General features: G+C 50.2%; 1 protein-coding gene and 1 pseudogene across 1 annotated transcript in view; one reads left to right on the forward strand and one right to left on the reverse strand.

Moving 5' to 3' along the window:
* CARD11 (caspase recruitment domain family member 11) overlaps positions 1-14,767 on the reverse strand; it is a 92,761-nt gene that overhangs the window by 56,517 nt on the left and 21,477 nt on the right. The gene's annotated exons all lie outside the window — the stretch shown is intronic.
* On the forward strand, positions 3,097-3,976 carry LOC143666892 (nucleophosmin pseudogene; annotated as a pseudogene).

The raw sequence follows: 14,767 nt of genomic DNA on the forward strand, positions 1-14,767 counted from the left end.
TAGGAGACTAATACACCCCACGCCTTCTGCAGCCAGCTCTACCCACCAAACCCCTCCCCAGCCTCCAGCCTCATCAGTGCCCCCTCCCGCACCTGCATGTGTCCCCTCCCCTGCCAAGCACCCCGAAAAAGGCCAGCCTGGGGGCTGAGAGCAGGGCACAATGCTGAACCTCCAACTTGGTCAGAGTCCAGGAGGAAACGGATGCCATTCAACTGGGTCTGGGGGAGACTTTAATGAAGGGACAGCTTAAAAGGGTGAGGCAGGGTCTAGGGGAGCCAACAGGAAATAGTGGGGTACCCTGCCACCCTAGCCTGGGGGGCCAGAGGAAGGGAGCAGCTACTACAGCCTGGAGAGACCCTGGAGAGACGGGTACTTGGTAGGTACCTGCCTGCCCACAGGACACGGCCCCCACGGCCCCCCTGGCGGGAACCGGGACCACACGCCCGGCGGCACTGTCTCCCCCCTCCCAGAGGGCAGGGCCTGGGCACGCGGCTCATGTGGGCCAGGCCTGGGCACGGCAGGGCAGGGCAGGGCAGGGCGGGGGCTCTGCGGGGGCTGACGGGGGCCTCCCGGCGCACCCTCCACGGCCTAAGAGGGTGAGGACGACGAGCAGTGACCACGAGGGAAATGCTTGGGGTCTTGGCCCTGGCCCCGCTGTCCTGAGCATGAGGGTCTCATTCCCGAGAACAGAACGAGCTTTCGTCACGCCCTGAAAACGCTCACCTCTGGCTGCTTGGGACGTAACTGCTGCCGCGCACGGAGTGAAGCAGGCGGGAGGTGGGCGCAGGCTGCCCCGGGCGGTGGAGGGGCTTGGGGGGATGCCTCAGAGCTGCTAGGTGTGGTTTCAGGCTGTTGTGTATCCTGGAAAAGTCACATTCCCTCAATCCTAATCCACACTTGTGGGCAAGTCTATTGCTGGGTGGGGCCTTTCGATGAAGTTGTTTCCATGGAGATGTGACCCACCCCACTGTGGGTGGATCCTTGATTAGGTGGTTTCCATGGAGATGCATCTCCACCATTCAAGGTGGGTCTTAATTCACTTACTCTAAGAGGGAATCATTTTGGAGAGAGCTCAGAGCTGACACAGAGTTTGGAGATGCAGAAAGAAAACTGTTTGAAGCTAGAAGCCAAGGGACCAGCAGAGCCCTCCATGCCCTGCCCAGCTGACCGGGGTGTTCCAGGCCCATTGGCCTCTCTTGAGTCAAGGTACCTTTCTCTGGGTGCCTTAGTGTTGCAGTTTGCTAGCTGCCAGAATGCAACACACCAGAGACAGATCGGCTTTCAGTAAAAGGGGATTTATTTAGTTAACACATAGTTCTTCAGAGGAAAGGCAGCTAATTTTCAACTGAGGTTCTTTCTTATGTGGGAAGGCACAGGGTGATCTCTGCTGGCCTTCTCTCCAGGCCTCTGGGTTCCAACAACTTTCCCCAGGGTGATTCCTTTCTGCATCTCCAAAGGCCTGGGCTGAGCTGCGAGTGCTGAGATGAGGTGTGCTGAGCTGCATGGGCTGTGCTACGTTGAGTCTCTCATTTAAGCACCAGTCGATTAACTCAAACATCATTCATTGCAGCAGGCACGCCTCCTAGCCGACTGCAGATGTAATCAGCAACAGATGAGGTTCACATGCCATTGGCTCATGTCCACAGCAACAGAACTAGGTGCCTTCACCTGGCCAAGTTGACCACAGTTAGTTTGGACGTTTTTATGGTCTTAGAACTGTAAACTTTTTTTTTTTTTTTTTTTTTTTTTTTTTTAAAGGAAAGACAGAGAGAAGGAAGGAAGGATAGAAGGAAGGAAGAGAGGAAGAAAGGGAAACATCTTTTAAACATTTTCTTGTTTTATTGTATTTTGTTTCTCCGTTTTCGTTACATGGGCTGGGGCCGGGAATCGAACCGAGGTCCTCCGGCATAGCAGGCAAGCACTTTGCCCGCTGAGCCACCGCGGCCCGCCCAGAACTGTAAACTTTTACTTAATAACCCCCTTTATAAAATTCGGCCCATTTCTGGTGTATTGCATTCCAGCAGCTTTAGCAAACTAAAACACTAGGGCTCCTTCCTGCTCTCTTGCGTTCTGGGCCCTGGACCCTCACTTAATTCCCCCAGCAGTCCTGAGAGGCAGAGCTCCCCATTTTAGAGACAAGGAAGCTGAGGCTTGGAGCCGTCGTAGGGTGGCCTGGGGCCGTGTGGTCAGAGGCAGGCGTGGGGTGGCAGGAGTTACTGCTCTGATGCGGGTAGGACGAGGGCTCTGCGGAGTCCCTGGGGGGCCAGTGGCAGGTGTGGGCAGCTCAGGGGTGCACTGTTGTAGAGTGGAGCGCACAGTAATGGGATTGCAGGGCTGGACTGCCCCACGGGGGCCGTGGAACCTGCTCAGGACCGGGCCCTTCCAAGGACTTTGTATGAAACGCCCTCCTTGGCATTTATTTGTTTAATTTATCTCTGTCTTGGAACCGTAGCTCTGAGCCAGGCAGGACCTTGTGTGCTGACTCAGCCGCCTGAGCCCAAACTCATAAAGTCCTATTTAAAGAAGGTCCAATGATTTTATTTTCTGATCATAAATATGGAATTTAATTAGCAGCTTGCTGATAATGAAGCCGCAGTGGGAGGCATTGCGGCGTCGCAGAGAGGGAATCAGCTCGTCCCACAAAACCCGGCGCCGTGCCGCCTCGACAGGTTAACTCTCGCCTGCCCCCAGCCCCCCAGCTCTCTCTGGTCCCACCAAAGACCGAGTGTCTGCCGGGAGCCAGGGGCACTGGAGAGCAGCAGCCGACCTGGAAGGACGATCCTGCTGCCCCCCGGACAGAGGCCTGGCTGTGGACACCGCGGAGGCCCCCGGTCAGCTGGTGGGGATGTTCAGGAGCTCTGCAGAGAGTCTGCTCCGATCCCAGGCGCAGCTTCTGCCGCCTCTATCCCACACCTCTGATAGAACATTCTCCGCAGCTGATGGGCGGGGCTGGAAGCAATGGGGAACCTTTACAAAGATGCCTAAGGAACAGCCAGTGAGCGTGAAAAGACCGTGGTGTGATCCGTCCTGCGGGACTGTCTCTGGAGCAGCAGACACCTCTCGTCTGTCTTCTCTCCCACATGGGCGCACCACCCCATGGAAGATTCGATGGGCATGGACATGAACGGCCTGAGGCCCCAGAACGAGCTTCGGCTGTGAACTAGAGGCCCACGAAGATAACCACTTTAAGTGGCTAATAATGAACATGAGCACCAGCTACCTTGAAGAACGGTCCGTTAGGCGCTGGTGCAAAGGACGAAGTGCACGTTGTGGGAGCAGACGCGATGACTTAGGAAGGCAGCCCAATTAGAGTAGAACTCGGGACTTTGAATTGTCCGCACAGCCAACGGTTTCCCCTGGAGGCTTTGAAATGCCTCTACCTGTGGCCTCAGGGTTGCCGTGTGGCTCTGGGCCCGGCCTGCAGTGGACAGCACTTGGCAGCTGGGGAGGAAGAGGAGGAGGACGTGAGACGCAGATGTGCATCTGGAGAGCCATCTGCCACTGAAGGGGTAGCAGGGTTCCACGGAAAAAGGCAAGACTTGCTGCTGAGGAAGATGACATCAATGCTGAGAAAAAGGAACATGATGATTTTGATGATGAGAAAACAGAAGAAAAAGCTCCAGTGAAGAAATGTATATGAGATACTCCAGCAAAAAATGCTCAGAAACCAAACAAGAATGGAAAAGACTCAAAACCACCAACACCGAGATCAAAAGGTCAAGAACCTTCAAAACACAAACAACTCCTAATACACGGAGAGATCTAGTTCCGTAGAAGCAAAACTGCAAGCAAGTATAGAAAAAGTGGTTCCCTTCCCAGAGTGGAAGCCAAATCTATCAATCCCGTGGAGAATCACCTCTGAACGACTGACCAGGAGGTTATCCAACCTGTCTGGCGGTGGCGGAACTCTCTTTAAGAAAATGGGTTGAACGGTTTGTTAAAATTTTCCATCTTATTTCATTTTCCTAACAGCTGATATCTTGCTGTCCTTTACATGATGCAGAATGAGAACTTCCCCTGCCATGTCTGATAAATGTTGGCCAGGTGCCTTTGCTGAGAATGCGTTGTCCAAAATGCCTGTTTACGTTTTAAAAACGGGACTCTGCCTTTGCTTGGCTTTCAATACGTGCAGACTGTTACAACAGGACATACAGCAGTGATCAGACAAACGGAAACGGTGGGGAGACAAGAATACACATGGGAAATGAATGCAATATTTTAATAATAATAACGAAAAGAGCTTACAAAGAGCCCAGACACTCACTTGATGTCAGAAATTAGTGGGTGAGAAACCCGGCGACTTGGGAAATTCAGCTTCACAGAGGGCGGGAAGGACCGAGTGCAAAGGCTCAAAAACAGCCCGCGATGGACACAGCGGCGAGCCTGGTGGTCACTGTCCCCCCCCACCCCCCAGGCCTCGGTAGGGGTTCCTCGCACTTCGGGAAGTTCGCCAGACCAAAGTGCCACCCAGCTCCTCCAACCCTTCTCGGCTGCGCTCCCTGTCTGTGTGAAACGGGAATATACTGGCCATATCTTGCAGAATTTTATCTGCGGTGGGACGAGATTGCGTTCATCAAACGCCTGCCATGCACTCGGTGCTTGGAGAATGGCAGGAATCATCACCGTCGTCCTGGAACAAGTTCATTTGTTAAGTCCAAAGTCCACAGTTTGCAAAACTCTCAGATCCTATGAGGGAAACGGCTGTTCCAAGAATGAAGGGGCAGCGTGACTGCTGGTTCCCCGAGCTGGGAAAGAGCCCAATGCGGGCGGTGGGTGTTGAGAGAGAGCTGGCATCGGCCGAAGGGTGTCAGCGTGCACTGACAGGCGAGGATGTCTTCTTTGCACACGCGTAGGTTGTGCCTGTGCACACACTCGTGTGCGTGTGCCGTGCACGGGAGCTCACCACCAGCTCTGCAAACACGAGTGCCTGCCGGTGGCAAGTGTTAGCCGTGCTCCCTCCTGACAGAGGCTGCAGCCGGAAACCTTAGACTTTGTAGTCAGGGCACACAAGAGTCTATTCTAGAAAAAAGTTTATGGTAGAAGGTAATAGGATTTCTGGGGCTTGTTTTCCATCTTGCCTTTTTTTTTTTTGGTAACTGAAGCATATTGTGATTCTGTGGGCGTTTGGTTCTGGCTCCCGAACTAATAGGAACAGCAGTTGGGGCTGCTGCGTGGCCCTGGGTCTCTGTAGGGGATTCTCCAGGCGTCTTCTCAGCTGCAGCGGCTGAAACCCCTCCCGGATGTATTGGCCAGCCCCAGCAGGGGCAGCCAGCCTTAGAGATTAAATGTCCTGGGGAAACTGAGGCTGTGCAAATCAAACCCTTTTCTCTCCATTTATTGGGGTGCGCCTGTGGTCTCCCCATGCCGGAAACGTCAGTGCGGGTCCACCTGAGGGGCCGCCGAGCTGGGCCCTGCTCACACACCCCAACGCCTCCCGAATCCAGGCTCTGTTGGTGGACATGCCGCCTCGCCATCGCCAGGGGCTGGTCACACCTGTGCCAGCACCTGCCTTTCCCCCGTGCAGGGTCCTCGGGCAGCCGCGGTTTGCAGTTGCTGGTTGCTGGCTTGGGGTTCACACGCTGGCCTGGTCGGCCAGGACTGCGAAGCAGGGCAGCCGGCCGCCCTCTCTGGGCTCGCGTCCGCGAGGGGCTTCCATGGGGTTTCCACCCAGCTCCAGGTCGGGCCAGGTCTTCACACCTCCTCCTGCAGGGTCCCTCCGGGTGGGTCCCCAGCTCTGGGACCTACTGTGACACTTTAGGGGTACAGAAACTTCCTTCCAGATGCCATCTGGGGACCGTGCGTCCTTGGGGCTTTGCTCCCCGTTGCCCCCCACCTGCCTGCCTCCATCTCGGTCATTTTCAAGTCTCTTAACTGGGTTAAGGAAAAGCACTGTGTCCTCATAGCCAGGACTTCTGAAAAGTGAAGATGAGGCCCTCAATCAGTTCTCATACGCAGCTGATATTTCACACAACAAGAGTTTCAGAATATCTAGCATTATGTGAGATTTTGTTTGGGGACACGGTTCCCACTTGATTCGCCCCACAACAAACGCGGCCACGTTACTGGTGTTGTATGACATGCTTTGTCTGGCCTGGCGAATTCAGGTCAGGTGTGAGCTGCGCCCATGCCCCTCCTTTGATGCCCTTATACACCATGACAGACAGGTGAGGCCCGGGCAGACAGGTGGGACCTGGGCTGACAGGTGGGACCTGGGCTGACAGGTGGGGCCCAAGCAGACAGGTGGGGACTAGGCAGACAGGTGGGGCCCAAGCAGAGCACAGCTGCCCCGATGGACGGAGGGTGCAGAGAGCAGGGTTCAGGGTTGCTGAGGAGGCTGGCATTCAGGAGGAAAATACCGAGAGGGGGAACTGCATATGCCCGCCTGCATGTGCACAGGCCTGGCAGAGACAACTACCAAGGGCTGAGAGCTGCGGGGGCTGCAGGTGTCCGCAGGGCGGGGCCGTACTGGAGATCCAACCAGGCAGACTGCAGGGGCCTCACCGAGATCCTGGGAACTCAGAGACCCAGGAAGTCCATATTTTAGGGGCAGGGCACCCTCACCCTTGAATAAGGTCTACTCTAGACATACCTACCAAAATAACTTTCTAGATATACCTACCAAAATAACTGAAAAATAACTTTCAAAAGGGTCCAGGCTATTCATACATAAAAAAATTTTCATGCATAAATTTGCCAGATCATATAGATTAATCCAACTTTAGGAAAGATGACAAAAGCCAGCCTTTCAATAATTTGGCAGCCACAACGCCTAGATGTGCCTATCGCAGCGATCGTGTACCCCAAAGGAGTCATGTTTTAATCCCGATCCAGTCTTGTGGGGGCAGCTGTTTCTTTTTCCTGATTCACTAGTGCAGGGTAGAAACTTTTGATTAGATTATATTCACGGAGATGTGTCATGCTCGCTTGTGGGTGTGATATTTTGATTAGATGGAGATGTGACTCCACCCATTCCAAGTGACTTGATTATTTACTGGAATCCTTTAAAAGGGAAAACGTGTGGAGAAAGCAGAGCTGACATAGATTCCAACACTTGGAGAACAGAGACATGGATGTTTGGAGTTGTTTGGAGCCCAGCAGACCTTGCCATGTGGCTTCCCATGAGATGTTAAGCAAGTCAGAACCTGGAGAGAGCCAAGGGAAGCCAAGAGACGAAAGTCAGCCCTGGAGAAGCAAAGTGAGGAACCCCCACAGGAACAGAGACTGAAAGCAACGGAGCCCAGGAGCCAGGGCCCAGCAGATGCCAGCCCTGTGCCTTCCCACTGACAGAGGCGTTCAGAAAAGCCATCAGCCTTTCTTGAGTGAAGGTAACCTCTTGTTGGTGCCTTAATTTGGACACTTTCACATCCTCAGAATGGTAAATTTGTAACTTATTAAATTTCCTTTTTAAAAGCTATTCTATTTCTAGTATATTGCATTCTAGCAGCTTAACAAATGAATGCACCAGAATATAAATAAAATATTTTACTAGATATGTGCATAAGCCAATAAATTTAACCCACAGTCAGGAGAAAAACTGATCAATAGAAACAGACCCAGAAATAACAGAGATATTGGAATTTGCAATACAAAGAAACGTCTTTAATAACTATTATAAATAGGCCAAAAATTTAAAGGAAAACATCAACATGACAAGGGAACAGATACAAAGTAAAAAATAATAAAATGGAAATTCTTTTTTAGTTTACTGAACTTTTTTTTTGTTTACAGAACTAACGAATGGAATATGTATTACAAATTCAATTGACATAATTAATTAATTGAGCACTGAAGAAGGAAGGATCAGTGGACTTGAAAACTATACAACTACACAAATATGAGTGAACTTTAAAACCATACAACTAAGGCACAGAGGATAAAAGTGGCCAGAAAAAATGAACAGAGCTTCAGCGAATGGTGGAAAAATATCAAGTGGTCTAACATACATATAATTAGAGTTCCAAAAGGAGAGAAGAGAGAGATTGTGGAAGATAAATTAATTAAAAAATTAATGACCAAAATTTTTCCAAATTTGGTGGAAAATATCAGTCCACAGATGCAAGAAGCTCAATGAACTCTAGGTAGAAGAAACATGCGTCCACACACAGGGATATCATTCAAACTGCTGAAAACTAAATATAACGAGAAAATCTTGAAAGCAGGCAGAGAAAAAAGACATATTACATACAATGGAACAGTGATAAGAATTACTGCTCACCATTCTTGGAAAAAAGGGCATTGAAGAAGAAAATGAAACATCCTTTAAGTGCCAAGGCAACCACAAAACAGTCTACCTGGAATTCTTTATCCAGAGAAATATCTTCCCAAATTAAGGTGAAATAAAGACTGTACCTTTGATAAACCAAAAGCTGAAAACATCCATCACCAGTAGATCCGAAGTTTAAGAAAAGTTGAAGTGTATTCTTTAGACTAAAGGAAAATGATTCCAGATAGAAGCTTGGATCCATGTGAGCGACGGAAGAGTGCCAGAGAGAGGAGACATGTGAGTGTATAGGAAGTATTTTATCTCATTCTTAATTGCTTAAAATATATAAATGATTACTTAAAGCAAAAAATAAAAAAATCCATTGGGCAGCTTACAGCATGTGTAGAAATATGATAAATGACAATAATAGCACAAAGGATGAGAGAGGGTTAAGTACGAGTGTCTGTTGTGAGGTCCATATACTATGTAGGAACATACACTTATGCTATGTAGGTACTTATACTTTATATACTACATAGGAAGCAATGTAATGGCGATACACAGTAGGCTGTGATGGATTAAAGATGCATTTACAAACATAGAGCACACACTGAGAAATAAAACAAAGCGGCAGGCTAACATGATAGTAGAGGAGAAAAAATGGAATGCCGACAAAGTCCTCAATTAATCCAAAGAGAGTCAGGAAAGTTGGGGAAATGAAGCAAGGAACAAATGAATAAAAAGCAAACAAACAATAAAACCTAACACCTTAGCACTTAGATGCTTATGTAAAGGGACTAACACTTCAACTGAAAGGCAGAGATTATCAGAGTGGATTTAAAAATGCTTCAACAACATGCTGTTTATCAGAGACACACTCTAAATATACAGACACAGATAAGATCAAAATAAAAAAATGGAAAAAGACACGCCGTGCAAACACAATTCATCAATTTTGGAAGGGCTATAAAAATATTTGAAAAACCGACTCCAGGAAAAGGAGTATTACTAGAGACAGAGACGTTTAAAAATGAGAATAGAGTCAGTTCATGTAACAACGCTTTATGGACTTAATTCTAGAACTTCAAAATCCATGAGGCAACAATGGATAAACCTGAAAGGAGAAGTAGACAAATTCCCAATCACGGTTGTAGAGTCCAACACTCCTCTCGCAGTATTTGTTTCTAACAAGAAGACAAAAGCAAGGATGTAGAAAATTTGAATCCTACCAACCAATTTGATCTAATTGACCAAATATTACCGCTACTGCTAACAACCCCGGAATGTCTGCAGAATATATATCTTTTCAGGGGTACGTGGTCACAAATATAGACCTTATTTGGGGACATAAAACAAATCTCAGTAGTTTTAAAATGATAAAAATGATATAGAATATGTTCCCTTGCTCTGACTGCAGTGGAACCGAATTAGAAATTATTAGTAAAAAGATATCTGGAAATAGAGTTGCAAATTAATGACACAGTCCTAAATAACCCATTGGTCAAAGAAGGAGCCAAATGGAAAACTGGAAAATATTTTGAACTAAATGGAAATATTTAAAACAAAGCATATGAGAATTTGTGGCATGAAGTGAAGGCATTTCTTAGAGAAATAGAAAATGAACTCTTTAAACATTAATGAATCTCTGTACTGTTTTTGTTGCAACACACACTTACCCTTCCTCCAATCCACTAAAAAACTCTGGCAGCACAAGAACCCCTGTGTCCATGCTTCCAAACGCTCCTGTCTGTTCAACCTGCCCAGGGAGCTTCCTGAGTGCGGATTCTAATGCAGGCGGCGGGACCCGGAATTCTGCATTTTTAACGCCATGCTGGCCCCAGGGGTTATTTTGGGGAAAATTTCATCAGTCTCAATGGCTGCCATTCATTGACAGCCAACCATGGGATTAAACATGTAAAGGAAGGATCTTGTTAAATCGCCATAACTCTGCGAGGAGGGTTCTAGAATCCTTGGCACTTTACAGCTCAGGGCCAGTTGTGGCCACAGGTAGTGAGTGGTGGGGCCGGGACGTGCCTGTGCGTCCACTGACGGGGGTGAGACCGGCAGAGGGGCCTCTCCCGCAGCTCGGGCGGCCTTGAGTCTGAAGTGGAGGCGTCGGCAGGGCCGAAAGGCCTTCCTGGCCATCTCCTGGCTCCTGGCGGGGACCGGCCATCCTTGGGTTCCTGGGGTCTAGAAGCATCATGCCAGTCTCTGCCTCCGTCTTCAATTGGTCCTCCCCCCCCCCCGTCTGTCTGTCTGTGTCCAAACTGTCCGTCTTACAAGGACAGCCGTTATAGTGGGCCCACCGCGAGCCAGTTTGCCTTCATTTTAGCTCATCACATCTTCGAAGACCCTATTTCTAAATACGGTCACGGGCCCAGGGCCGGGCGTGGGAGCTGGGGCATGTGTTTTCCGGGGAGACACGATTCAACCCACAACACCCTGCCCTCCTCTGCTTTATACCAGGTGATGCGAAATGGACCCTTTCTTTGAACTCTTGCCCCTCGGGGTGGAAGTCTACCCCAGAAGGAGAGAACAGAACTTGGTGACACACTGACAGTAACAAAGCAGCGTTAACAAAGACAGAGGTGACTCTTTCAGGTTTCCCCTCACCAGCCATGATTAATTTGCAGCTTTTTACATGCTTATGTTTCCCAGCCTCCTGCCAGCAATAAACAACCCGTGTGCTTTAATACCTAGTTATCATTCATCTCGTTCCAATATTGGGATTTGGATTCTTTGCCGCAGTTCAATCACATTGAATTTCTCTAACCAGGACGGCTCCGTCAGGAATCCTCTCCAAGGACACGCTGGCAGGGAGGTGACAGTAATGGATAATGGGTGACGAGAGCGCGGGGAGCTGCACGACGAAATGCTGGCGGCCACGGGGACACAGAAGGGGACCTGTGACGTAAAGCCCCACCGAACGTCACTTCAGTAATGTGAAGGCTGTGACACAAACCAATAAACCAGGGCGCCCGCAGCTCGGGCTGACATACCATTCTCAACATGTCCTCCTTCGCCCGACTCCTAGAGAGCTGTGGCTCCTTTAATCACCTTCCTGACACCTGAACGCCCAGCCCTTCCACTGGGCGGCGTTCAGAGCTGCCGGCCACCTTACTTCCGCGGTGGATTTGCTTGTGGCTTTCTCCATGTTAAGTTCCTCCACGTGCTTTTCAAGCAAAAAGGTTTGAAAAGCAAACAAGCGAAAGTTGTTTCGTGGGATTGCTTCCTTCGGAAGAGGCTGCTCTGCCTCCCAGGACCCCAGAACTTTCCCTGGCCCTCTTGCCCTCCATCCAACCCACGAGATGTGGCCAAGACAAGCTCTGCAGGACTAGGGCATCATCCCACACTCTGGAACCTTCCCTGGGTCCCCGGACCTCCATTCGATAGAGCTCTGCCTTCCAGGCCTGGCTGTGCTCGCCACTGCTGGAAGCACCTGAGATTTTCCCCCACAGGTGACACCTTCAGGGGCACAGCTTCTTAACTTTCCCAGGGCCCGTTTGGCATCTGGGTAGCTCAGGACTCCTCCCAGAAAAATGTCTCTAAGCACGTAAAGTCACGTGCAGAAGATGTCAAAGGAAAACAAGTACACTGAAATATAGTTACCAAGGAGTTTTAAAACTGTGGGATTCTAATACAGGTGCCTCTTCATTAACACATCAAATATTTTCTAGCCCTGGAGACTAGTAGCCACCATATTTTTGAAATAGGGATGTAGATAATATTTTGAGGTATCTGCAAAAACTGTGACGGGATGTAGAGATAGCTGTGATTTCTGTTGAGGCAAAGCCACAGGGTCTACTGATTCTGCTGTGGTTTGTCACCTACATTCATCATCGAAGGAAATGCTAAATTGCAATCAGAGGTAGTGAAAATAAAGAGAGGATTTTTTCCACCCAAGTTTATGGAGCTCCAGAATCACTGGGGGGCCTCTGGGCTCCAGGTTAAGCACCCCTGCCCCAGGCCACACTCCTCCTTTGCTGCACCCCAGAGGACAGGGGTCATCTGTCTTCTTTGCAGCTGCCCCCATCAAGCAGTTGCTCCCATCCCCTCTCCTGTCCGGCCCCTGGAAACCTACCTTCAGTCTCTATGGATTTCCCTCTCCTGGACATTTCCTGTAAATGGAATCCTGTAACATGTGATCTTCTATGGCTGGCTTCTTTTACCTAGCACAATGTCTTCGAGGTTCAGCCACGTCGCAGTGTAGGTCAGCCCTGCGCCCCTTTCCAGGGTCGTGAAAGACCCCATGGGGTGGCCGGGCCAGATCTCGCTATTCACTCATCCACTGACGGGCGCGGGGTTGTCAGTAGTGACTCAGCTCGCACAGGTGCCGGGCATGTGCCAGGTTCTGGGGTCAGAAGGCAAGGGGGAGCCCTTCCTTTGAGGGGCTTATCTGGGGTTGCAGCCCAGGCCCCGGGGCAGACATTGGGCTGGAATCCCTCCACTCCCACCTGTAAAATGGGGAAGCTTCTAGCTCACAGGGTTGTCCCGAAGCCTTGCTGAATTGATACACGTGAGAAGCTCCAAACAGTCTTGCCCAGAGAGAGTGCAGTTGGGGCACAGACGATAACAGGGTGATCGGAGCTAAGAAGGGAGCACACTGTCAGGTGAGGGTCTCCCGAGCCTCAAGTCAAAGCCTGCATGATGGAGGAGCCATCCCGGAGAGTTTCAAAGATCCTCTACAGCCAAAGTTCAGCGGCCTATAGAAAACTGATGGCAAATCATAAATCTGGGCCAGGAGAGGGACACGAGCTCCTCCCTGTGAGCCCAGCACCTGCCTTCCCTGGTGTGGTCGTGTCCTGTGGCTGCCACAACAAACTACTGCAGACGTGGGGCTTGGAACTACAGGAATGTAGCTCGCACAGTTCTGGAGGCCAGAAGCCTGGACGCCGGGGTGGGCAGGCCGTGCTCCGTGGACACCCAGGCTCCTTCGGACACCTGTGGGGAGCTCTTGCCTCTCCTGCTTCTGGCGGCCGCCGGCAATGCTCGGTGCTGGTGGCAGATGGCTGCCTTGTGCTGCTCTCAGGGCGGGGTACTGGGTGCTCAAGCTTCCTTCTGCCCTGAGGTTCTCAGTCAGATGGGGCCTCCTTTGAACTAATCGCATCTTCAAGGACCTGATTTCCAAATAAGGCCACATTCCTGGGGACAGGGATGGAACCCGAGCGCGTGTGTTGGGGGGAAATGATTCAACCCCTAACACCAGGCCAGGACACATCTCAACTGAAGTTCACAAGTGCACTTTCCACGGCGACCCGGGGCCTTTAACAAGCCTGGGGCCTGCAAGATTTCTTCATCAGGAGAGGGTGACCACCGAGAGGCAAGTGAAACACCCTTTAAAGAGATCAGAATCCTGGTCACACTTTGATGGGTTCAACTGAACTCGGGGTGTGAGGCTCGTTTTTGCAGACTGAGAAATTTAATATTTTCCCTTTCATTCTGGTGATCAGGGTCCACTGAACTCTCAAGAAGCTGACTCATAAACCATAGCGCTCATTTATTTTTACTATTAACCTAAGTAGTCGTTGTCACGTCGGGGAGCATGACAAAACGGGCTCTGATGTGAGACAGGACGATGTGTGAATCCGGCTCTATCCCTTGTTGGCTGAGAGGGCTGGGAAAATGCTGTGAACTTGCCAAGCCTCAGCTCTTTATCTATAAAATGATAATGATGATAATATATAAACTTCATAGGACCGCTGTAAGGAATAAATGAGATAACGTGTGAGAGTCACTTGGCTCAGAACCGGCCCCACAGAAAATCAATGCACATTTCCTAGGAAGTGCACGGGAAGTCACAATACAGACTGGAGACGTCGTTGGGGACGTATTTATTTTGCCAAACACACTTCTGAGCGCCCACCACATGCCAGCACTTTATTATTTACTCCTGCCTTCATGGAGCTGATAGCCTCGTGGGGAGCGTGGAGTGAAAAGTGAACAGACATACTGATAACCTTGTATTAGGAAGCTGGGATGAAAGATTTGAAGGACGTGAACTGGGTGTCATGAGAGAGAGAATACTGGGTGGGGATCTGCTCAGAGTGACAGTGTGCCCCTAGGGCCAGTCTCCCCCAAAGCATGTCTAGTCAAGATGAGGTAGGAGGGGCGTGTGTGATGTGGTCAGATGGTTTGGTAAACCTGGGATGCTGCAGGACTTCTCAGAGCCTCAGGATGCAAATGTCCTCAAGGGGTTATAACAGGCAGGATGTCCCACTGAACCCTTGTTTCAAGGAGCACCTCACAGGACGTGTGCTCAGTAGGTAGACCCGGCATCAGACATGCTCTCCCCAGGACAGCACAAGTGCAACCCCGCGCACATGTGCGGGAAATCCTCATTCTGGGCTAAGAACGCCCTCCTTCTGTTATGGCGCCGTTATTCCTGATGGGCAGGCTGAAGGAGTGAGGAAACTCTGCATTTGTTACATCTTGGTGTGGCGTTCATTGACGAGGTGGGGGAGGAGCCAGTTTCTCCAGCAACACAGTTCAAACCATCTTCTAGGGTTCCTGTTGGGGAGCACCGCAGGCAATCCACCGCAGTGCTCATCGGGTGGAAATTCAGAG

The sequence above is a fragment of the Tamandua tetradactyla genome, chromosome 23 (genome assembly GCF_023851605.1).
Source record: "Tamandua tetradactyla isolate mTamTet1 chromosome 23, mTamTet1.pri, whole genome shotgun sequence".
Lineage (NCBI taxonomy): Eukaryota > Metazoa > Chordata > Mammalia > Pilosa > Myrmecophagidae > Tamandua > Tamandua tetradactyla.